Below are 25,697 nucleotides of genomic sequence, written 5' to 3'. Positions count from 1 at the left end.
CAACCGCGTCCGGCCCATCTCCCGCGCATCTGCCCTCACGCCTTCTCCTCCCTTCCAGAAACATGATAGGGTCCCCCTTGTCCTCACTTATCACCCCACCAGCCTCCGCATTCAAAGGATCATCCTCCGCCATTTCCGCCAAATCCAGCATGATGCCACCACCAAACACATCTTCCCTTCACCCCCCCTGGCGGCAATCCGTGGGGATCGTTCCCTCCGGGACACCCTGGTCCACTCCTCCATCATCCCCTACTCCTCAACCCCCACCTACGGCACCTCCGCATGCATACGCAAAAGATGCAACACCTGCCCCTTCAATTCCTCTCTCCTCACCGTCCAAGAGCCCAAACATTCCTTTCAAGTGAAGCAGCATTTCACTTGCATTTCCCCCAACTTAGTCTACTGCATTTGTTGCTCCCAATGCGGTTTCCTCTACATTGGAGAGACCAAACGCAAACTGGGCGACCGCTTTGCAGAACACCTGCGGTCTGTCCACAAGAATGACCAAAACCTCCCTGTCGCTTGCCATTTTAACAATCCACCCTGCTCTCTTGTCCACATGTCTGTCCTTGGCTTGCTGCATTGTTCCAGTGAAGCTTAATGCAAACTGGAATAACAGCACCTCATCTTCCGACTAGGCACTTTACAGCCTTCCGGACTGAATATTGAATTCAACAACTTTAGGTCTTGAACTCCCTCCTCCATCCCCACCCCCTTTCTGTTTCTTCCCCCTTCCTTTTGTTTTTTCCAATAATTTATATAGATTTTTCTTTTCCCACATATTTCCATTATTTTTAAATCTTTTATGCTCCCCCACCCCCACTAGAGCTATACCTTGAGTGCCCTACCATCCATTCTTAATTAGCACATTTGTTTAGATAATATCACCAACTTCAACACCTTTGTGTTCTTTTGTTCTTTTTTCTGTGACATCTTTTGATTATCTGCTCCTATCACTGCTTGCTTGTCTCTACAACCACACCACCCCCCTCCACTTCTCTCCCCCCACCCATCACCTCCCCCCCAACCTTAAACCAGCTTATATTTCACCCCTCTACTTGGATTCACCCAGTTCTGCTGAAGGGTCATGAGGACTCGAAACGTCAACTCTTTTCTTCTCCGCCGATGCTGCCAGACCTGCTGAGTTTTTCCAGGTAATTCTGTTTTTGGTTAAGTGTTTTTAAGTGTAGTCTGTTTTTTAATGTGGGAAATGCAGCAGCTTATTTATACACAGCAAGCTCCCACAAACAGCAGTGAGATAATGGCCGATAGTCTGTTTTTGTAGTGCTGGTTGAGGGGTAGGTTTTGGCCAGGACACTGGTGAAAACACCTCGGCTCTCCCTCAGAACTGCACTGGAATGTCAGCCTAGATTTTGTGTTCATTCTCTGAAGTGGTCTTTGAACCCATGCCTTACTCAGACGCATAAGTCCTACCAGTGAGCCACAGCAGGCACCTCGAAACAATTGCTGGCTCTGAGGTTGTGTTGCATTTTCCAAATTGGTTTTAATTTGGGGACTAAAGTAGTCAATTCTGATAATTATTAGCAACAGGGGCCGGGATTTTCCAGCCCCATCGCGGGTGGGACCCACTGCGGGCAAGGCAGTGCCCCAGCCAGAAGTCCACTGACTGGCAGCAGGACTGGAAGATCATGGCAGTGGGTGGGTGCGGAAAATCCTGCTGAGGGTCTTTTCTACTTCAGTCTGTAATTCTTCCTCAACTAATATAAAATTCTTATGATACTATTTCCAGGACCGTTAGCTGCACAGCCGGAATTTTCCACTTCATGAGAACGCCTGATGTAGTGGGATGTCCCCACCAGTAGATAAAGAGAGTGTCAGACAGCTGAGCAGTGCACAGCCACCACTGAACTTTGCACCCTTGAATATGCAAGTGGCCTGCAAAGTCTAGAAAACAATTTTCCACTTGACCAATCAATTTTCAAACAAGCAGATGTGAATTCTTATTTATTTGGAAAGATGCCTGATTCAATCTGACTTTGGAGAGAATTATGATTTTCCTTTTAAAATTAAGGCATGTCTCACAATACTGTTGATCAACCATTAAGTACAGATTTAAACGGTGTATTAATTCACTGTCTCCACAATACAGGAAAACTTCAATCCGAAGGTTTCGGTCCTCGGTTGAATTTGGAGATTTCTAAGGCTCATGGGATACTTTTCCCTGCACGACCTTGTCCAACATCCACAAGGGAACATATTCATGCCTTGGCAGTGAACAAGGAGAAGGTCCAACAGACTGTACTTGTGTGAGTCAAAGAGATGAGGGACTGTTACACTGAACAGCGCAGCTTAGGCAGTCCACAGAATCTCTCCTGCCCATGACATGATCTCTTTCAACCTTCTACCTATTGTCATTAAACAGAAACTCATCAATCTCATGCCCAAAGAAAACAATAGTACTAAAAGTGTATATTGGCACCATGTTGAGATGTGGGCACTGTTGGCAAGGCTAGCATTTATTGCCCATCCCCTTTTACTGTGAGAAGGCAGTAGCAAGCCTTCTTTGTGAACTGTTACAATCTGTGTGAATGATTTGATACAGTAATCCAGAGGCCCAGGCTAATGCTCTGGGGACATCGGTTCAAATCCCACTATGGCAGCTGGTGGAATTTACAATCAATTGATAAAATCTGGAATTGAAAGCTAGTCACAGTATTGGTGACCATGAAATTATCATTGACTGTCATTGAAAAAAAACCATCTGGTTCATCAATGTCATTTAGGGAAGGAACTTTACTGTCCTTATCTGGTCTGGCCTACATGTGACTCCAGGTCCACATCAATTTGTTTGACTCTTAAATGCCCTATGAAATGACCTAGCAAGCCACACATTTCAAGGATAATTAAGGATGGGCAATGAATGGTGGCATTGCCAGTGACGTCCACATCCCATGAAAGAATAAAGAAAACAATAATTGAATGGCTTGCTCAGCCATTTCAGAGGGTAATTAAGAAGTTAAGAGTGAACCCCAGAGGTGTGGGATTTACATGTTGGTCAGACCGGGTAAAGACTGCAGGTTTCCTTCCCTAAAGGATAGTAATGTACTAGTTGAGTTTTTACAACAATCCCAGAATCACGATCACTTTTACTGATACCAGCTTTTTATTTCTGCACGTTTTATGCTGAATCCAAATTCAAAATGGTGACAATTTCTGTCCATTATAAAGTACCGGCATTTACTCTTATGACAATTATTATTCGTTAAGACAAATGTCTAGATTTAATACTAAATCATTTACAGGTTTGCATCTGAGTTTTTTATGTAATTTTAGTCAAGCAGCTCACTTGCCACTGAGCACTATTAATTTTGTATGTTTATTTACCTGGATTAAGCAACAACTTGCATTATGTAAAGCCTTAATGCAGTAAATGTTTCAAGGCATCCCAGAGAAGTACTTTGTTCTGCAGGTAATAGATCACTTGTTGTGGTGAAAGAGAGAAGTTTTGGGGAGACTACTGGAGGTAGGAAGAGATGCAGCAAGATTGAGGAGTTCAGGGAGAGTATTTCACAGAGCAGAGGCTTGTTGGGTTTGCCATGGGTGGTGGAGCAGAGGAAAGTGTGTGTGCAGAAAGATATTGTTGCTAGATCACAGGGCATAAACTCAGGTGGTATGAGTGGAGTTTTAGAGAGCTTTGAAACCATCACTGCGATTTTCAGACAATGTGTTGGGGAATAGCGAGCCTTAAGGTTAATAAAGACAGAGGCGGTTGGCAATTCTCAGATGTGAGAGGAATTATTTTGGACTAGTTGAAGTTTATGTAGGTGGTGTTTGAGAGATCAGCAAGGGGGGCCGTTTTGAGACGTTAAGGCTAGAGGTACTAAAGTGATACATAGGTTTGCGATAAGGATACAGATGGGGAGTGCCGCAAAGGCGACCTGGTGATGCACAATGTGATGATCTGGGATGCGATAGATCTTTAAGAGAATGTGAGCTGATTGACCATGTGATTATATTACCCAGTTGTAATGTAGCGTGGGCGACAATGTTAATCAATAGTTTAGAATAGGGCCTGGTTAGAGAAGCGCACATTGAGAAGAATTTTTCCTATGGCGGGCGAGCGGAGCCGATCCCCGCCAGCGATCGGCTGCACGGTGCCATTTTAGGCGGGTGGGCCAATTAAGGCCCGCCCAGCATAACGCATAGCCAGTAGCGGTGCTACCTGTGCAGACAGGGGGGAGGAGGGAGAGTCAGGGCCTGCAGGGCGCATGCACGCAAAAGATTGCAGCAATCTCGCTGAGGCACGGAGCTGCCCTGGGGAGATTAAGTTGATAATAAAACTTTTTAATAAATAAAGTAAAAAATTATTTAGACATGTCCCGTTATGTGACAGTGTACCATGAGCTGGGACATGTTTGCGCTGTTTGTAAAATTTATTTAGTTATTTTATAAAACCTTCATGAAATTTCACCCGGCTCCTGGATCAGGTTTTCTGAAAAACATGAATGCCGCTTGGGCTCTTCACCTGCCCACCAACCTTAAGGTTGGATGGGCAGCATTGTTAACAACTCTAATTACTTTTTTAATGGCCTTACGAGGCAGTTGACAGTTCGGCGGATGCGCAGCCACCTCTGGCACGCGCCCGCTGAACAAAATTTCGAAATGACGGTCGATGACATTGGGACATATGGGGTGAGGGGGGCGCTATTTTATGCGTTGGCTTGTCGGGCCAGCCCCCACATGCCAACGGCAATATTCTGCCTATTGAGTTTGTGCTCTGTTACTTGTGTTAATAAACAGCATGTGCCTCATCTTACATTGGTCTCTGTGTCTGCAGTATCTTGTTTACCAACTCACTCACCAGTAGATAGGTGTGCAACCGTGTTCGCTGGGCAAAGCGACCCGACAGAAGGAACATAACACACAGGATATGAGGTGTGAAACACGACAGGATAACAAGGCTGTGCACTGTTAGTTGCAGCTTAAGCAAATATTTGTACTCTGGGACAGAGAGGCAGTTGGGAGGATGAAGCGCATGACCACATCATGTGTGATGGTTAAAGTAAGGGAAAATGAGTCACCAAGATTACCACTGTGACTTGATCAGGGCAGTTGAGCTTAAAGATGTTTCCACAGGGAATAATGGCAAAGATTTGCCTGATGAGAGGCATGGAGAAGAAATTGGGCCAGAGCTATAAAGTGATACTTAGGCGAGGGAGCAAACAGGATATGGCTCTGGCATAGTGCAAGACAAGGATGTGAAGGCTGCCAGAGTCGAGTAGAAATTTTTACTATTGAAGTTGAAAATGTCAGTGGGCTCCTCCAGCTTCATATCCGGCTGGGTTCAGTGCTCAGCTATCTGTGATTGTTACCAATCTCTAATGAGTGGTTGACTTGCTTTACCGCCGGTGTTAAGTTAAAACTCACTGGAGCTTAAAATGGGCCAGCGATGTTGATTATACAAAACTGCCAAAAGTATCCTTACAACTGACAATCAAGAAATGGGCATTATTTTTCTGAACAAAAATGCTTCAGCTTTTAGAAAAGAAAAAAAAATACCGTCGATGTTGATGTATAAGTTAACCTACTGAAGCCTTGAAAAAATCCACCCAAAAACAGGGCTTGTCTTTTAAACCGAGCATAAAACTGAACGACTGGCCATGTGGGTGCGGGCGTGGATGTGGGTGTGGGTGTGGGCATGGGCATGGGCATAGGCATGGCCATGGGTGTGGGTGGCCACCACCTCTGTCATTTGCCATGTTGGGCCAGCTCTGCGTGCACATGACTTAAACTCCAGAGTATCTTCACAAGGCAGCCCATATCGCTTCCTTGTGCTTTGCACCCCGTTATAAGGTGCCAGTAAGTAAAACATGCATTTGTGGGGTGAAAAATTGAGGCTGAATGCTAAAGTGAGTGTAGCATGTTGTGGCTGAAAAGGCGAAAAGGGGAAGGGGGTGGTCAATTTGTACACTGAGTACTGAAGGTGAGACTGGTGAGCTTAACTGCAGGTTTCAGAATTAAAATCACTTTTGTTACAAACTCAGCTGGTGGTGGTGTGTTATAGTTCACTCAGGCAGACTGTGTTACATATGAACAAATGAATTAGGAGCAGGAGTAGGCCACTCAGCCCCTCCAGCCTGCTCTGCCATTCAATAAGATCATGACTGATCTAATTTTAACCTGAACTCCACATTCCTACCTATCCCTGATAACCTTTCAGCCCCTTACTTATCAAGAATCTATCTACTTCTGCCTTAAAGATATTCAAAAACTGCCTCAACCACCATTTGAGGAAGAGAATTCCAATGTCTCAATCCTCAGGGAAAAATGTTTTCTCTGTCTTAAATGGGTGACTCTTTATGTTTAAACAATGATGTCTAGTTCTAGATCCTCTCACAAGAGGAAACATCCTTTCCACATCCATCCTGTCAAGCCCTTCAAGATCTTCTATGTTTCAGTCAAGTCAACTTTTAATCTTTAAAACTCCAGCAGATAAAAGCCTAGCCTGTCCAGCCTTTCCTCATAAGAAAATGAGCCCATTCCAGGTATCAATCTAGTAAACCTCTTTGAACTGCTTCCAACTCATTTACATCTTTCCTTAAATAAGGAGACCAATACAGTTCATAGATCTCCAGATGTATTCTCACCAATGCCCTGTATAACTGAAACATAACCTCCCTGCTCTTGTATTCAATTCTCCTTGCAATAAATTATAACATTCTATTAGCTTTGCTAATTACTTGCTGTACTGGCATACTAACCTTTTGTGATTCAAGCACTAGGACACTCAGATCCCTCTGAAAATCAGAGCTCTGCAATCTCTCACCATTTAGATAATATTCTTCTTTTTATTAGTCCTGCCAAAATGGACAACCTCATATTTTCTCACATTATAATCCATTTGCCAGATCTTTGCCTGCTCACCTAACCTAATTATGGCCTTATGTATCCGCCTTGTGTCCTCTTCACAACTTACCTTCCTACCTGTCTTTGTGTTGTCAGTTAATTTAGCAACCATACCATCAATCCTTTCATCCAAACCACTTATATAAATTGTAAAGAGTTGAGGACCCAGCATTGATCCCTGTGGCACACCACTCGTCACACCCTGCCAACCAGAAAATGATCCATTTGTGCCTGTTTCATGTTAGCTAGCCAATGTTCTATCCATGCCAATATACTAACCCCAACACCATGAGGGTTTTTTTCCGCAATAACCTTTGATATGGCACCTTATCAAATGCATTCTGAAAATCTAAGTACAGTATATCCACCTTTATCCACAGCACATGTTACTTCTTCAAAGAACTCCAATAAATTGGGTAAGCATAATTTCCCTTTCACAAAACCATGTTGATTCTACCTGATTACCTTGAATTTATCTAAGTGCCCTGTTATACTGACTTTAATAATAGCTTCTAACATTTTCCCAATGACAGATTTTAAGCTACAAGCCTATAATTTCCTGCTTTCTGTCTCCCTTTTTGAATAAAGGAGTTATATTAGTTATTTTCCAATCTAATGGAACATTCCCTGAATGTAGTGAATTTTGGAAAATTAAAAACAACACATCATCTATATCACTAGCTGCTTCTTTTAAGACCCTAGGATGAAATCTTTCAGGACCCGGGGACTTGCCAACCCACAGTTCCAACAATTTGCTAAGTACCACTTCCCTGATGATTAATTTTCTTGAGTTCCTCCCTCCCTTCCAGTTCCAGATATACAGCTATTTTTGGAATGCAAAATGTCGGTTCAATTTATCAGCCATCTCCTTCTTTTCCATTATTAGTTCCCCAGACTCACTTTCTATAGGACCGACACTCACTTAGTTAACTCTCTTTTAAATATCTACAAAAACTCTTGCTGTCTTTATATTTTTGGCTAGCTTTCTCTTGTACTGTAATTTTTGCCTCCTTATTAATTTTTATTTATTCTTTGTGGATTTTTATATTCTGTCCAATCTTTTGTCCTGCCACCCATCTTTGCACAATTATATGCATTGTTCTTTAAGTTTGGTACTATCTTGAACGTTTTTAATTAACCATGGATGGTGGGTCCTCCCCTTGGAATTTTTCTTTCTTGTTGAAATGTATCTATTCTGTGTATTCTGAAATATCCCTTTAAAGGTCTGCCACAGCATCTCTATTGACCTATCCCTTAACCTAAGTTGCCAGTTCAGTTTTGACAGCTCTGCTTTCATGCTCTCATAACTGCTTTTTTAAAGATTAAAGTACTAGCCTTAGGCTTACTCTTCTCTCCGTCAAATTGAATGTAAAATTCAATCATATTATGATCGCTGTTACCTAGGGGCACCTTCACTATGAGGTCATTAATTAATCCTAGCTCATTGCACAATACCAGGTCTAATATAGCATGGTCCCTGGTTTGGCTCCAGAATATGCTGACCTAAGAAATTTTCCCAAAAATATTCTACAAATTTGCCATCTATGCAACCTTTGCCCACCTGATTTTTCCAGTCTATATGTAAATTAAAATCCTCCATGATAACCGCTTTACCTTTCTGACAAGCTCCCACTATTTCTTCTTTGATACCTCGTCCTACCATGTGACTATTGTCAGAGGGCCTGTACATCATTCCCACAAGTGACTTCTTGCCTTTATCATCCCTCAGCTCTACCCAAACCACTTCTAAATCCTGGTTTCCTGAACTTAGGCCATCCCGCTCTATTGTGCTAAAGTCGTTTTTAATTAACAGAGCCACCCTTCACCTTTTCCTAACTTCCTATTTTTCCTAAATGTCACATACCCTAAAGAAGGTTAGGAAGTTAGGAAAAGGTGGAGGGGTGGCTCCATTAATTAAAGACTACATTAACACAATAGGGAGGTATAACCTAAGTTCAGAAAAACAGGATACAGCATTGTTGTGGCAACATGCACTTTTCCATGCATGTTATAGCCTGGAGCAATGAATAGTGATGGTAGAGGCTCCAACATTCTTTCCAACGCATGGCTGACCAGGAATCTCTCCTGCTCTTACTGCCCACTATCAGCTTGTGTTGCAAGGATTTACAGGTCAATACTTGAACCTGGTCCTTCTGGCTCAGCGGCACAGGTGCTACCTGCTATGCCACAAGACCTCCTTAACCTCATCTAGTGTCCCTGAAACTTAACGAGTCCAGTTCCATCCCTGTAATCAACAGAGCTGGACCCCCATCAACTGGCCAGATTATCTCCTGACTCAGTCCAAAAGTGCGAGGCCCACAAGAATTTGCACCAAGCTGGTGAGTACCTGTGCCATGTGTTGGCACTCTAGGGAGTGATTTGGAAATTTTGGGTGCCCTACTGGTGCTGGGACAATTTCCTCAGACATTGGAATGCCTGCTTGTGCAAGGTGCTCATAGTGTCAGGAGAACTGGGGCAAAACAGGCAGACTACTGGTGGAAAACACCTCCCATCAGTCCATTACATCTTTATGCTCTTGACCGGGGTTGGGGGGGCAGAGGCAGTGAGGAGGGAAGGGTACACTGGAAAAAGAGCTAGTTTAAGAAGCACCTTCCTCCATCTCCAGTTTAATACTGATTGATGCTAAAGAGGGCAGCAACTTAACAGAAGCAGAACCCACCTAAATTCCATCCTGAAGACAGCATCATTAGGTTGATTTCAACATGGATATGCATGGCTGTTTTTTCTTTAATTAATATATCAAGTGCTGGTTGAATTGTTCTACAACTCTGCTCTCTAAATACAAAGCCCAGTGGTTTAATTACTACAGAAAGCAATTATAAATTTGAAAGTGCTGAACAGTGTATTCAGGGATTTAGCTTGGGCACAAGGATGATATTTTTTATGCTTCAAATCCCTCTCGATGTGCACCGGTAGAGCCGGGACAATACTAATCTCAGAAGTCTCCAGTGCTTTCTGTCAAGCAGAAGCAGAGGCAGGATTCATCAGATGCCATTCAACTATAAATGCAGGCAGATGCTTCTGTGATGCCAACTCCCACAGTTCATTCCGTTTCTCTTAACCACTGTAATGAAGTGTTGTCATGAAGAGACCGACAGAAAAATTGAGGCTTTTATCGACATTCTTCGGATCAATTTTGGGAGGCAGTGCTTCAAACTAGTTTAAAGCAGTGAGTGGAAAGAGCAAAACTGATTGGAGTATGGATTATTATCATTCCAGGTACACAACAATTTATGTCATTCACCCCCTTGCCCCGGTATTAGGGCGGTTTGCTCCAGTGGTGTGGTTTATTTAAGTATCGCAGATTAGACGGGCCCCTACTGGTATGGTTTTTACTATTGAACAAGTTGGAGTCAGGGGCATATTCAGGACTGTTTGGAAGAGATGAAGTGTAGTACTTTGGGGCTTGGGGGTCAGAGAGCATAGGAACATAGGGGTAGGAGTAGGCCATTTGACCCTTTGACCCTGCTGCATCATTCAATAAGGTCATGGCTGATCTGGTTGTGGTCTCAGCTCCACTTTCCCGTGCCCCCTTAACCCTTGACTCCCTTGCCTAAAAAAAATCTGTCTAACTCTGCCTTGAATAAATTCAATGACCCAGCCTCCACTCCTTGCTGGGGAAGAGAATCCCACATGCTGACAACCCTTTGGGAGAACAAGAATGTCCTCTTCTCTGTCTTAAAATGAGTTATCTTATATTTTTTATATGTCCCCTAGGGCCCAGGATTAAGGAATTGTGTTTAGCAGTGGTGTTTTGGGTGGGTGAAATTTAATGTTTGACCTCAGGGGTTAGTCACTGTGCTAGAATTTTAAGGCAAGATTTGGAGTAAGGGTGTTGGGCAGGACCAGGATTAAGTTTGTTGTCTTTTCAGGGAGTGTTGGGATGTTTTGGAGTTCAGGTTTAATGTTTGGTAAAGGACTAGAGTGTAATTTAGGTTCAGGGTTTCAGGTTAGAGCCCCTCTCTTGAATTATGGTTCGCTAAGACAGTGTAAATTTCTCAAGGGCTGCTATTGGGATTAGCATTTAGTGCTCCGAGTTTGGATAAGGGCCATGAAAGATGGTAAAGTTAGTTTGGATTTAGGATTCAGGACTCAAAGTTAGGACATGAGGTCAGCTCCTGTGATAGCGCTTATGGTTAGGGATCTGCATGAGGGTTAAGTTTAGTAATTAGATTTTAATAGTTGTGTTAAGCGTCTATGAACTTGTATTAGTTGCTTAGGACTTAAGGGTTGGGATACTGTGGACTGAGTTTTTGCTCCCCAGTCAGTGCACAGAGTCAGGGAAATTTCCCAACTCTGCAAACCCAACTTGGGAGAAACTTCCCCAAATGGTTGAATTTTCATTATGGAGAGGCAGTAGCTAACTGGAGCCTGCTGCATCAGAAAAAAGTGCAGAGACAGCTACAGGTGCTGCTGAGTGCCAAGAGGAGCTGGTTCAAAGGCCCATCTCAGGGCTTTGGGATTTGTCCCAGTTACAACAAAAACAGTAAGGCACCCTAGCCCTCACCCACCCAGACACCATATATCATCCATGCCAATTTATGCCAGCCTATGCCCTTCTACCCACCTCCATGGGCCATCATAACTTCCATGTCAATACATGACCTCCACTCACCTCCATGGCCCTTTATAGCCCATATACCAGCTCAGTGCCACCTCTTGTCAACCAATGGCCCCCATATCCCACACTTTGCCCTTATGCCCTCCATGTCAATTCACCCAGTATCCACCATGGGCATACCTCAGGAGCCATGCTGAAATGAAATAAAAGGACATGCTAAGTATCAATTACAGACTTCACTAAATTAGAAACCACTCTCATTGATAAAAGCCCATTCAACAGATTTAAATCTCTTCAAGTACTTAATCTGTTATATAAAAAAATCTGTATTTGTTGCCCACATCAAAGACAACTCATCCCTTTATAACCTCTTGGAGCTGTCAATCACACTGTGAATCTACAGGTCCCCCGCTGTGATAATGATAAGTTGTGGAAGCAATCAAGCAGCACCAATGCTATAATGATAGTCCTCAGGTTTATGTCAACAAGCAACGATTGAAATTGGAAGCACTTTTAATTTTTCAAAATTTAAAGAGCGGGGAATTAAAATTACCTGACTGCTTGGCAGTTCTACACACCTTCTTCAAGCTTTGCATACATTCATGTCAATTCTTAAAAATCCCAATGGGGTACCTGACCACTTCAAAAGGTACCTGACCTTTCCAAAGAACTTTGGCAGTTTTAGACCTTTTCCTCCAACTCGTAAATACCGCAAGTTATGTTCTGGAAATCATGGTAATAAAGATTGCTTCTGAGTGACTGTAACTGCAATTTCAAATATGCCGATACCCTCATGAACTGTAGATGTGCTAAGTACACCCCACTGCCGTTTCCCCCAGACCCCCCAGTGAAAACGATGGGTGCTTGATACAGAGGCGGAATTCCAGATTCGGGACTCCAGTGTTATTTTGGCTAAGGCACAGAGTTCCTCCATCTTGTGAAAATTTGGGCCTGTGATTTATGTCACTGTCACGATACTGGAGTTCATGTTCAGTCTTACACTAAGGTCAAAGTGTTTGGCTCTGTGGCTTACTGAATGGGGCCTGTTCTCGTTCATCTAATCTATGTTCAAACCATTTTGTGACAGGGGTCAGCATTTAACGTGGGTGACAAGGGGTCTTGCCCACAGTTAGGAGAACCGGTGGGAATCCCGTGACCCTCACGTGAGGCTGGCCTAACTAAATTACATGACACTTGGGCACTTATGGGGCTAGCATCGGGCGTTCTCAGGAATTTAGGACCCCGAGGGCAGAAATCCTGCCTGATGAGAGCTGCCAGCCAATCAGAGGCAGGCAGCTTTTCATTGCTGTCAGCACCACCGGGAGCAGTGGCTGCTGCCAGTTATGCTCCAAAGGCTTCACCATGGGTCGTCGTTGGATCCCTGGACACACATTAATGAGGGTGGGATGGAGGTCATAGGGAATGCTGACCCCTGTCACAAAATGGAAGGGGGGCAGGAGTGTCAGAAGCAAGGGCAGCAGGGTAGCTTTCAGTGGTCCCTTGCCTTCCCAATGCCAGATCCCTTAATCGGGCACAAAGTGTCTGACAGTGAGGGATCCACTCCTGTTATACCAGTGGCAAACCCAAGAGGGTTTGTTGGGTACCCTTTGGAAGGTATGGGAATGCAGTGCTACTCCCATTTAATCCCTGTGCCACCGCTAAACTCCAATGGCGTTGATTGACTCATCCATGAACCTAACTGACATTCTGCCGTAAACAGGCAAATGTCTTGCATTGGCCCCTTCCTGACCCCAACTTAATCATGGGAGGCTATCCCCCCACCAGCAGACTTACGTGTGGCCTGTCGCACGATTAAATGGGCCCGGCAGCCATGTTTCTTACCAGATCGTGCTGGATTAAATTCCATCCAGCCTCCATCACGTATCCCTCTTTCCTTTTCCTTTTTGAGGGTCTCTAGTTAGGGCCAGCTCGATTCCATATGGATTCCTAATGGTCATACATTCAACCCCACCCCCCCTCCCACTCAAGCTCATTTTCCTCAATGAGAGGAGTATCACTTTTCAGCCAAGTCACTTGGAAATAGGTATCTGACCTCAAAACAAAACAAAAAAATCACATTGCCTATCTCACCATTCCACTTCTTAACTGCAGAAGACTATTGAAGGTAGCCATGACAATCCATGCCGCCATCTTATATGGAGGAAGATGACACTCATGACCTACAAAATAGGGAAATGGTTTCACTGAATTAAGTTAACTTTTTCTGATCTTTTGAAATGGAAGGGGTGCTCTCAGCTTCTTGGTTAGACACTGAAAAAGTTTGTGTTGCTATTCATGCAACATACCACAAACCTGTACAGCCATCGTTTACAAGAAAACACAAATCCCAAGAGCATTTCACATAATAATAAAAAAGACTCTGAAACATAATTGTGTAAAGTTGGATTGGAGCATAAATTGGATAATATATAACACTATTGCGATGCCTCCCCTAAGGACAGTAGAATTTTTGATTTGGAGAGGGCTGAAGACTGTCACAACTTAATCTCTCTAAGAATGGAAATATTTACAACTACTCAGCTAAGCAAGAATTATGGTATAGTTTGTATTAAAATTTCCTCTTTTTTTCAAGATGTTCTTCCGATATTATACTTGCACATTATATTTTCTTCATTCTTTCAGCAGCTGCCATATTGACATTTCTTAGTTTAACAAATGCGATCTTATTTATTTACGGTTTGATTCTGGTAAAGTTATAAGGGAGATTTTCCTCACCTTTCACCCAGTCTCACTGGGTCACCTGGGAGCAGCAAAGACCAGCAATAGCCTGTTTTTTCTTCCAGTCTCTGACGTTAAAATTCCCCTGGGGCAGGATTTTCCCCTCGGCGGCAGGCCCAGGACCGGCCGTGAAAAGGCCCGCCACCTGCGATCGGGCCCCGACCACGATTTCACACCAGTTGGCTAATTAATGGCCAGGCAGTGTGAAGCGCACACTGGGAGCCTCAGCGCTGCCGGGGTGGGGGCGGGAGGAGCGCGAACGCTAAAGTCAGCACATGCGCGGGGGGAGCGCTCACTGAAAGCTCCCTGAAGGCACAGATCTGCCTCAGGGACCTGAAGAGTTTTTAAATGAAGAAAGAAGAATCAACAATTAACATAAACATGTCCCCACATGTGACTCAGTCACATAAAGAGGGACATGTTAAAACTGAGTTTAAATTTTTTTTTAATTCATTGTTGGAAACCTCATCCCCCCCTCCCCAGTGAGGTTTCGCTAAAAATGCAAAGGTCGCCTGGCCTATTCTCCCACCCGCCAAGTTTAAGGGTGGACAGGCAGCAAAGAAATTCTGCTTAATTAGCTGCTTAAGGGTCTTAATAGGTTTCTTAATTGTCGGTGGGCGCACTACCAACTCTTGCATGTGTGCACTGACCAAAATATCACTTGAGTGCGTGATGACTTCAGGACGCTCATAGCCCAACATCATCATGCATTATTTTACGCTCAGGTGTGTCAGACACACGCCTGCACACCGAGCTAAAAACCCTGGTCCTGGTGTCCTGTCAAGAAAATGATTTTATATGACTTCTTTCATGACCTCAAGGTGGCCCAAAGTTCTCTGCATTGAATTGAGTACTTTTCAAGTGTAGTCAGCATTGTAACATAGAAACCTGGCAATCACATTGCGCACAGCAAACTCCCACAAGCAGTGAGCTGATGGCCCAGCTAATCTTTTCCAGGCCTCATTAGTTGAGCTTACACAATGTTGGGACCACTTTTTCCATTTGCACCACAAGGCGGCATAAAATCAACAGAGCAGATCCAGTGAAGAAAGATTTCAAGCTTATGATGACAATCAATCCAAGGTTGCACTGTCAAGGACATTTAGGCCCAAATCTCTCCCAGTGGGAATGCCCGCCACTGACTGCCATTTAAACTACTAACTTACCATTTTGCACTGGAGACTTAGAGCCTTCCAGTCCCGGCACCAGTTTGAATCAAGCGACAAGGAGAATCGGCCAAGTGCCGTAGCCTAGCAAAGCCGCTACCCTTTATCGGCATGAACTGAATACATGCCTCCTTCATGTCTGTCTTCAATTCTCACCCCCACCCACACCCCCAGCAATGCTCACCTCCTTCCCTAACAGCACTGTGGGTGAACCTACACCACATAGACTGCCACGATTCAAGAAGGCAGCTCACCACTACCTCTTCAAGGCAATTAGGGATGGGCAATAAATGCTGACCTAGCCAGCGACATCCACACCCCATGAACAAATTTTTAAAAAACTCCGCCCCCACACCTTGGACAGTGCTCACCCCAACCTCACAAGCCCAACAATGCTCACCCTGTCCCTTGACAATGCTTACCTTACAGACTTCAAAATTGTTCACCCACCTCAGCCCAAACCATGGTCACTCACCCCTCCATCCCCTCGCCCCTGACAACACTCATCTCAACCTCACCCCCTGACAATGCTCCGCCTCCTCATCCTGTGAAATTATTCACCCTCCCCTCACACCTAAACAACGCTCATTACCTTCTCCCCCAACAATGCTCACCCCCTCCTCCCAATTCACCTCCCCTCACCCTGAATAATGCTCTTTCCCCTTTCCTGCACACTTCCTGAAAATGCTGGGAGGTTAAACCAAGGGCTTGACAGCCCTCTCAGGTGGACAATTCTAAGTGGATCGGAGACAATCCTAGCCAATACATATCCATCAATCAACACCTAAAAGAGGTGATCCAGTCTTTATCCCATTGGCTTTTTGTGGGATCTTTCTGTTCTTTTCCTACATTACAAGAGTGACTACATTTCAGAAGTAGTTCATTAACTGTAAATTGCTTTGGGATATCCAGGGGTTGTGAAAAGTGCTTTATAAATGCAAGTTATTTTCTTTTACTCCAATGCAGGTGGCACACCTTTTATAAAAGTTGAAATGGATGGAATGATAATCAACTGGATTGAGTGACGGGTGTGGAGTCTGCTCCCAGAATATTGGCTGGGAAAGACATAAATCTGTCCAGTTGGCCTCACCTAAGCTGCTTTATACTGCACCCAGCTATTGGCTGGAATCAGAGAATCAACTAATAGTATAGAAGAGAAGAGGTCATTCAGCCCATCAAACTTGTGCTGATTCTTCCAAAGAGCATTACAGTTATCCAATTTCCTTTTGCAGGCTACTATTGAACTTGTATCCACCAATCGCTCAGGCAGCACCTTCCAAATCTAGCAACTCATTGTGCAAAAAGGTTTTTCCACATGTCACCTCTAGTTCTTTTGCTAATCACCTTCAATCTGTGTCCTCCAGTTATCAAACCCTTTGCCACTGTAAACAGTTTCTCTTCACTTATCCTATCTAAACCCTTCATGATTTTAAACACGTCCATCCAATCTACTCTTAACCTTCCTTGCTTTAAATAGAGCAACCTCAGCTTCTCCAGTCTATCCACATGACGACAATCCATTATTCCTAGAATCATTCTAGTAAATCTCTTCTGCACCCTCTCCAAAGCCCTCACATCCTTCCTAAAGTGTGGATCCCAGAACTGGAAATAATACTCCAACTGGAGCCAAGCTAGTGCAGGTTTAACATAACTTCCTAGCTTTTGTACTCTGTACCTTTATTTTTAAACCCAGGATCCCATATGCTCTAGTAACTACTTTGAAGGTGGCAGAACAAGTTAACAAAGAGTTGAGCACAAACATCCCAGATCTCTCAGTTCTTGCACTCCCTTTAAAATTGTACCACTTAGCATGTACTGCCTCTTTTTATTCTGCCCATCAAAATGTATAACTTCATACTTCTCTCTTTAATTTTCATCTGGCATGTGTCTGCCCATTCCACCAGCCTATTTACCTTCTCTTGAAGTCGACTACTACCTTCCCCTTTTTTTACTAAACCTTTTATGTTTCATGCTATCTGCAAACTCAAAATTATACCCTGTACCCCCAAGTCCAGCTTATTAATGTACAGCTAAAACTGGCATTGAACCTTGGGGAGTGTCAATGTCTCCCTCTCTCCAGTCCAAAAAATAACCCTTCACCACGTATTTCCTCTTTTCTATCCCTGAGACAATTTTGTATTTGTGCTGCTATTGCTGCTTTTTATCCCATGAACATCAATACTGCTAATGAGCCTATTATGTGGTACTCTATCAAAAGTCCTTCAAAAGTCTATATATACATCATCTGCACTACTCTCATCCATCCTTTCTGTTACCTCATTAAAAAACCCAATTAAGCCAAACACGATTTTCCCTGAACACATCTTTATTGCCTCAACCTCTATTATCCCTCCTTGACCAAGCTGCTGTTAATTTTCCCAATGATTATAATCTCTAAAAGCTCCCCACTACTTATGTTAAACTGACTGGTCTATATTTGTTTGGTTAATCCTTCCCCATCTGGGAACTGCATTAACAGGGACAGATGGGTCATACATCTGTTTCTCCAAATGGACTCATTGTGAATATTTGGCTGAGTTCCAAGACTCATCAATGGGCTAGCTCAGCAGGCATTCTGTTTTTAGGTGTGTAAGTGGAGTGTTTGCTTTGATTGACATCTTTATGAGGTTATAATGTTATATTTTCTTTGTTCTGTTTTGTCAATGTCTGTATGTTTATTTAGATAAGATAAAAAAGACATGAAGTGAGGGAAAAACTTCTGTTATTGATATTATGAATGGCTCTGCTTGATTGACATTTTTATAGCGTTGTAAGACCAACAGATATTTTTCCAAAGCAGATTTCTGAACGGGTGTATTTTTTTTCCTCAGTTTTTCAGGACTCTGGTAAAGTCAGCATTTGTTGCTCATCCCATTTCAGAGGGCAGTTACTGTGGATCTGCAGTCAAATGCATGCCAGCCCAGGTAAGGGTGGCAAATTTCACTCCCTAAAAGACCTTAGTGAACTGGGTGGGTTTTTGTGACAATCAGCTGTGAGGTTGGGGTGAGCACTGTCGGAGGTGCAGGAGCGGTGTTTTTAAAAAATTCATTCATGGGGTGTGGGTGTCACTGGCTAGGCCAACATTTGTTGCCCATCCCTAATTGCCCTTGAGGAGGTAGTGGTGAGCTGCCTTCTTGAACCGTGGCAGTCTATTTGGTGTAGGTTCACCCACAGTGCTGTTAGGGAAGGAGGTGAGCTTTGAGTCACTAATACTGAGCCCAGATTTCAATTCTAGATTTATTAATTAAATTCAAACTGCATCAAGCTGTCTGTGGTGGAATTTGAACCCATGTTACTAAAGCATTAACCTGGGTCTCAGGATTACCAGTCCAGAGATGTTACCACTACACCACTGTCTCCACAATGTTAAAGGGCTTATTGGCTCTTTTCATAGTGCATACTGGGTGAGTGTGTTTTAAGGGCATGGAAGGTGCATCAAGGGGATAGAGGGAGCATGGGGATGGGCATGGGTAAGAACTTTTGAATTTACCTTTAAAAAGGTTCCTGAATTGAGATGACAGTTCTGACAGGCCGGGAACCACGAATCATTCACAAACCGGCCCCAGTCCACAAAAATTGCAGAATGGAGCTGGCCAAGTCAGGAGTGCAGGGTAGGGGCATGCTACCTGCACCCTTATCCCATGCCACCAAAAATTGTCCAAGCCCAAAACGGGGACAGGACTCCTAGAATTGGGTCCTGCCTGCCATTTTTAAATGCCTCTGGTGTTGGCACGACTACGAAAATCCAGGCTTCTATGGGCAAAATTTTCCCCCCATTGGGGGGAAGTGTGGGAGCAGGAGTGGGCGCATCACCATATTTTGCGGGCGGGCCAATTAAGGAGCTATGCGCTCCCAATGCGGACGGGGGCGGGGGGGAAAATGGCAAATGTGGAAGTGATCTCTTTCACACACACGCATAAAGGAGCGCTCCAATCCCCCTGAGACTAAGTGCTGCCTCAGGGAGATCGGTTCCCAAAGTAAAAAAGCTATTCTTCCGAAAATTTCATTAACCATCCGTGTCCCTTCATGTGGCACTGTCACGTGAGTTGGGACATGGGCATAACTTTAAGTGAAAGTTAATCCTAATTTCTTAATTCAGTCATGAAACCTCATCCCACCCGTGGATGAGGTTTCATGCTTTTTCAGGTGGCCGCCAGTGCCCCCGACCTGAGCGTCAACCTTAAGGTTGGATGGGCAGGTCCACAAATTACTTTAATTGCTTTGTCAATGGCCTCAATAGGCTGTTGACAGGTCGGCGGGCACACAGCTGCCTCATCTGTGCCCCCGCCCGACTTCATTCGCGTCATTTTATGCATTGGCGAGCGGGCCCCACCCCCACTGGCCAACAGGAAAACTCTTGCCTATGTTTCTCTCGTACATTTGTTTGAATAATTCACTATTTCGTTTTCCCTGTCTTTAACACTTAATTTTTCTGACCTGCTTCTGTGATTCAGATAGTCTTTTATGATCCCTTTGTTTTCTTGAGGTGTCTTCACTTTCCTATGTGTCATCCCCAGTTTGTCACCTCTTTCCCGAACCCATCTGTGGCTTTTGTTGTTTTGTTATAAAAATGCAGCTGTGGCGCGTATTCCACTCTAATTCCAGGTTCTTATCCCCATCATTCTAGCTACCAGTCCCTACAGACTTCCAAAGACCAACAAGTCATTAAAGTCCCAGTCTCTCCACCTTCCTTACATGCTGCATGCTTCAAAAGCTGCTAACATCACTATGCTTAACACTTAGCCTTGCGCCTGTGTTTTTATTAGCTTCCTCATAGGCAAATGAGGACCTGGAGTATAGTTTCTGATGTGTGCTGCAGTCCCTTTGCAACCTGTGAATATGACAAAGGTTTGCCCATTTGTTTTAATATGGCAAATTTAATGGTGCAATATATCACACAGCTGACGTGAGGTAAAAATATTATTCAAGCCTCACAGGGATAACATTCATTACAGTTTACAGCCTCCTACTTGAAGAATGGTTCGTGATGCAAGAAACTTTGTATTTCTTTACCTTGAAAGCTCCCATTCTCTGTTACTTGTACTATAAAACATAATTTTTTTATCTTCCCCCTACAGTGTTTGTACAGAAATTGTTTCCACTGCAGATTTATTAATTCTCCTCCCTTCCCGAATATTTTTTTCCAGCCATTTACACAACTATAGAAGATGTCATTTCCTGTATCCTGATTATGCCCATCCCATGGTAAATTGGGAGCACATGCTGAAGTTGTCACCAGCAATAGTGTTACTGGCAGCAGTGCACCTAAGAGGAACATTTTCCAACTATTGCATGGATTTTGAACAAGCGATCATTTTTCATCGTTCAGGCCTAACTGACTGGCAACCTCAAGGCATAGAACTTGAGCTTAGTATCAAAAGGCCTCAAAGGCCTGCCCACTCAAGGGCAAACATTAGGTCCCTCACACAACAGGAAAACACACATCCTGGGCAAATCTGTCATCTCAGTGTGGTTAGGTAATGGATGGAATTTTGCATGCCCGCTGGCGTCGGGCATGCTCTGCAGAGTGAGCGGTCAATATGGCGGGAAGGCCAAAAATCGGTTTTACAACGTTGTAAGATCAGTTTGTGATCGTCCGCTCAACCCATTGGTGGCAGGCCACGTTTCCTGACATTGGATGTCGGGAACCTAATTGTAATACATCTGCATATCATTATGAGGCTAGCTCGCCGGACTCATCCACCCAAGCTGGATCGTCCACCCATGTCGGCCTGCCTTTCACAACAGCACATATGAGATGTGCATCTGGCAAGTTGCACTTCGCTTGGGACTTTGAGGTTTGGTTGCCCACCTTGCTTCATGTCATTAGCGCCAGACTTCGCAGTCAGCAGCACAGCACTTTTAGGGGTCTTACGGCAAGTCTGTACCTACCAAATCAGCTATAAGGTGGGAACGACTTTGTATGGCTGCTGGGCTAGGCCTTGCTTGGGGAAAGGGGAGAAGTGGCCTCAGGAAAGAGAAGAGGGTGCAGGGTGAGGGCCATACGGGGGAAGGGCTTTATGTGGGGGCACATATTGAGCTGGTGAGGGTTGAGGAGGCTGTCTCCAGAGCAGATGAGGCAAGATGGAGATGTGAGGGCGTGTGTGAAAGAGTGAGTTGTGATGTCCTTTGAGCTGGCAGTGAGTGAGATGCCGGGGAATGTGTGATGGGCTTGAGTCTGTGAGTTTAGAGTGATGAGATGGTTGCCTTACCCTGGTGGCACTGATGAGATCATTCACCCTCTAACTGCATTGGATGGCCAACCTCTTCAGTGCAGCATTGGCACAGATCATCACTGCCATTGCCCACCAAACCAGAGTGGTAAAGTTGCGCCTCCTGCTGGCAGAGCTGGAGTAGAGGACATCCTTGTGGGCATCCACAGCTTCCAAAATGTTCTTGAGGGACACGTCAATTAAACCTGAGTGCTGCAGTCTTTTTGCCTTTTGGGACCATTTCTTATTTGCATCAGTCCTGGTCTGGCAGCACTGAGAGGTGTGTGCGCAGTTGTGCTTTAAATGTGGTGCCTGGTGTGATGAAGCAGCGAGGTGACGGTGTGATGGGTGAATCGGAGCCCGTCCACCGTCGAAACGGCATGTTTCCTGGGAATGCATAGTTAATGCGGCAGGCTTGGGACAATACGGTGTGAGAAGCCACCATTGAGGATGGTGGGTAAAACATTGTTTCACCCGCCCGTTACCACACGAAGTGCAAATCTGGGACGATTCCGCACAATGGTTCGAGTCAAACCTAGTGGGGAAAGAAATGGTGTTTTTTTTTAATATATTTCCTTTCACTGCTCATGCTTCTCCAATTTTCTTGACATAATGTTAGGCATGGCTCATTGGTATCACATTTACCTCTGAATTGTAAAATTGGGGGTTCTACCCTTGCTCCAGGACTTGAGCACAAAAACCTAGGCTCAAACCCCAGTGCTGCTATGCCAGATGTTCTGCCCTTTGAATGAGATGGTGGGCGTAAAAGATCCATTTTGAAGATGAGCAGAGGAGGTGACCCAGTGTCCGGATTAATATGTATCCCTTAATCGACGTCACAAATGCAGATTATACTATCATCATCACATTGCTAGATCCGACCTCAGTGCAAGAGTTCCTCAGGGTAGTGTCCTAGTTCCTACCATTTTCAGCTGCTTCATCAATGACCTTCTCCATCACGAGGTCAGAAGTGGGGACTTTGGCTGATGATTGCACAATGTTCAGCACCATTTGCGACTCCTCAGATACTGTAGCAGTCCCTGTCCAAATGCAGCAAGACCTGGACAGTTTCCAGGCTTGTGCTTACAAGTGGCAAGTAACATTCGCGCCATACAAGTGCCAGGCAATGACCATCTCCAACAAGAGTGAATCTAGCCATCATCCATTGACATTCAATGGCATTACCATCACTGAATCCCACACTATCAACATTTTGGGGGTTATCATTAACCAGAAGCTGAACTAAACTAGCCATATAAGTAATAAAAACAAAAAAACTGCGGATGCTGGAAATCCAAAACAAAAACAGAATTACCTGGAAAAACTCAGCAGGTCTGGCAGCATCGGCGGAGAAGAAAAGAGTTGACGTTTCGAGTCCTCATGACCCTTCGACAGAACTTGAGTTCGAGTCCAGGAAAGAGCTGAAATATAAGCTGGTTTAAGGTGTGTGTGTGGGGGGCGGAGAGATAGAGAGACAGACAGGTGGAGGGGGTTGGTGTGGTTGTAGCGACAAACAAGCAGTGATAGAAGCAGATCATCAAAAGATGTCAACAACAATAGTACAATAGAACACATAGGTGTTAAAGTTAAAGTTGGTGATATTATCTAAACGAATGTGCTAATTAAGAATGGATGGTAGGGCACTCAAGGTATAGCTCTAGTGGGTTTTTTTTTATATAATGGAAATAGGTGGGAAAAGGAAAATCTTTATAATTTATTGGGAAAAAAAAAAGGGGGGGGAAACAGAAAGGGGGTGGGGATGGGGGAGGGGACTCACGACCTAAAGTTGTTGAATTCAATATTCAGTCCGGAAGGCTGTAAAGTCCCTAGTCGGAAGATGAGGTGTTGTTCCTCCAGTTTGCGTTGGGCTTCACTGGAACAATGCAGCAAGCCAAGGACAGACATGTGGGCAAGAGAGCAGGGTGGAGTGTTAAAATGGCAAGCGACAGGGAGGTTTGGGTCATTCTTGCGGACAGACCGCAGGTGTTCTGCAAAGCGGTCGCCCAGCGGTCGTAAACTGGGCGACCGCTTTGCAGAACACCTGCGGTCTGTCCGCAAGAATGACCCAAACCTCCCTGTCGCTTGCCATTTTAACACTCCACCCTGCTCTCTTGCCCACATGTCTGTCCTTGGCTTGCTGCATTGTTCCAGTGAAGCCCAACGCAAACTGGAGGAACAACACCTCATCTTCCGACTAGGGACTTTACAGCCTTCCGGACTGAATATTGAATTCAACAACTTTAGGTCGTGAGTCCCCTCCCCCATCCCCACCCCCTTTCTGTTTCCCCCTTTTTTTTTCCCAATAAATTATGAAGATTTTCCTTTTCCCACCTATTTCCATTATATAAAAAAAAAAACCCACTAGAGCTATACCTTGAGTGCCCTACCATCCATTCTTAATTAGCACATTCGTTTAGATAATATCACCAACTTTAACTTTAACACCTATGTGTTCTATTGTACTATTGTTGTTGACATCTTTTGATGATCTGCTTCTATCACTGCTTGTTTGTCGCTACAACCACACCAACCCCCTCCACCTGTCTGTCTCTCTATCTCTCCGCCCCCCACACACACACCTTAAACCAGCTTATATTTCAGCTCTTTCCTGGACTCGAACTCAAGTTCTGTCGAAGGGTCATGAGGACTCGAAACGTCAACTCTTTTCTTCTCCGCCGATGCTGCCAGACCTGCTGAGTTTTTCCAGGTAATTCTGTTTTTGTTTAGCCATATAAGTACTCTGGCTACAAGAGACGGTCAGAGGCTAGGAATCGTGTGACGAGTAACTCACTTCCTGACTCCCCAAAATCTGTTCACCAACTGCAAGGCACAAGTCAGGAGTGTGATGGAATACTTTCCACTTGCCTGGATGAGTGCAGCTCCAACAACACTCAAGAAGCTTGACACCATCCAGGACAAAACAGCCCGCTTGATTGGCACCACATCTACAAACATTCACTCCCTCCACCATCGAAGCACAATAGCAGCAGTGTATACCATCTCACAGATGTACTGCAGAAACTCACCAAGCTTCCTTCAGCAGCATCTTCCAAACCCACAAACACTACCATGTAGAAGGACAAGGGCTGCAGATACATGGGAATGCCACCATTTGGAAGTTCCCCACCAAGCCACTCACCATCCTGACTTGAAACTATATCACCGTTCCTTCATCTGTTGCTGGGCCAAAATCCTGGAACTCCCTCCCAAACAGCTCTATGGGTGTATCTACACCCCATGGACTGCACCGGTTCAAGAAGGTAGCTCACCAGCACCTCCTCAAGGGCAACTAGGGGATGGGCAATAAATGTAGGCCTAGACAGCGACGCTCACATCCCATGAAAGAAAAAAGAAAATGCTGTTAGTGGGAGCTTGCTGTGAGAAAATTGATTGCCAGGTGTCCTAAATTATGGCCTGAATTTTTCAGGTGGCCGGCGGGAGCAGGCGGGGGCGGACGTGGAGCTGATCGCCGCCCATGATCGGCTCCATGCCACCATTTTATGTGGGTGGTCCAATTAAGGCCTGCCCAGTGTACGGCACAAGCCATAGCACCCAGCACTACCTGTGCGGGCAGAGGGAGGACAGAGGGTCGGGGCCAGCGCTCTTTCGCACATGCACACAAAAGAACACTTCAATCTCCCTGAGGCATGAAGCTGTCTTAGGGAGAATGAATCGCAATTGAAATTATTAAATAAATGGTTTAAAAATTTAATTAAACATGTCCCCTCATGTGACTGGGTCACAAGAGATGGGACAAGCTTTTATATTTTGGAAAATATTTTTAATTAATAAAAGTTGTAGGAAACCTCATCCCGCTCGTGGATGAGATTTCCTAAAAAATGCCTTTTCGCCTGTCTATCAACCTTAAGGTTGGTCGGGCAGCATTAACAATTCCCGTACTCACTTCCTTAATGGCCTTAATAGGCCGTTTACATATCGACGGGTGCACAGCCAACTCCGGCAGGAGCCCGCCGAACAAAACACAGATGCACGCCCGACGTCATCACACGCCATTTTATGCATTGGCATGTTGGGCCCACCGCCACACGCCGCCTGAAAAATCCTGCCCATAACACTTCAAAATTACTTCACTGGCTGTAAAACACTTTGGGACATCCTGGCGCTTTGATA

Source organism: Carcharodon carcharias, chromosome 4 (genome assembly GCF_017639515.1).
Source record: "Carcharodon carcharias isolate sCarCar2 chromosome 4, sCarCar2.pri, whole genome shotgun sequence".
Taxonomy (NCBI): Eukaryota; Metazoa; Chordata; class Chondrichthyes; order Lamniformes; family Lamnidae; genus Carcharodon; species Carcharodon carcharias.
This window is presented reverse-complemented; position numbering follows the sequence as displayed.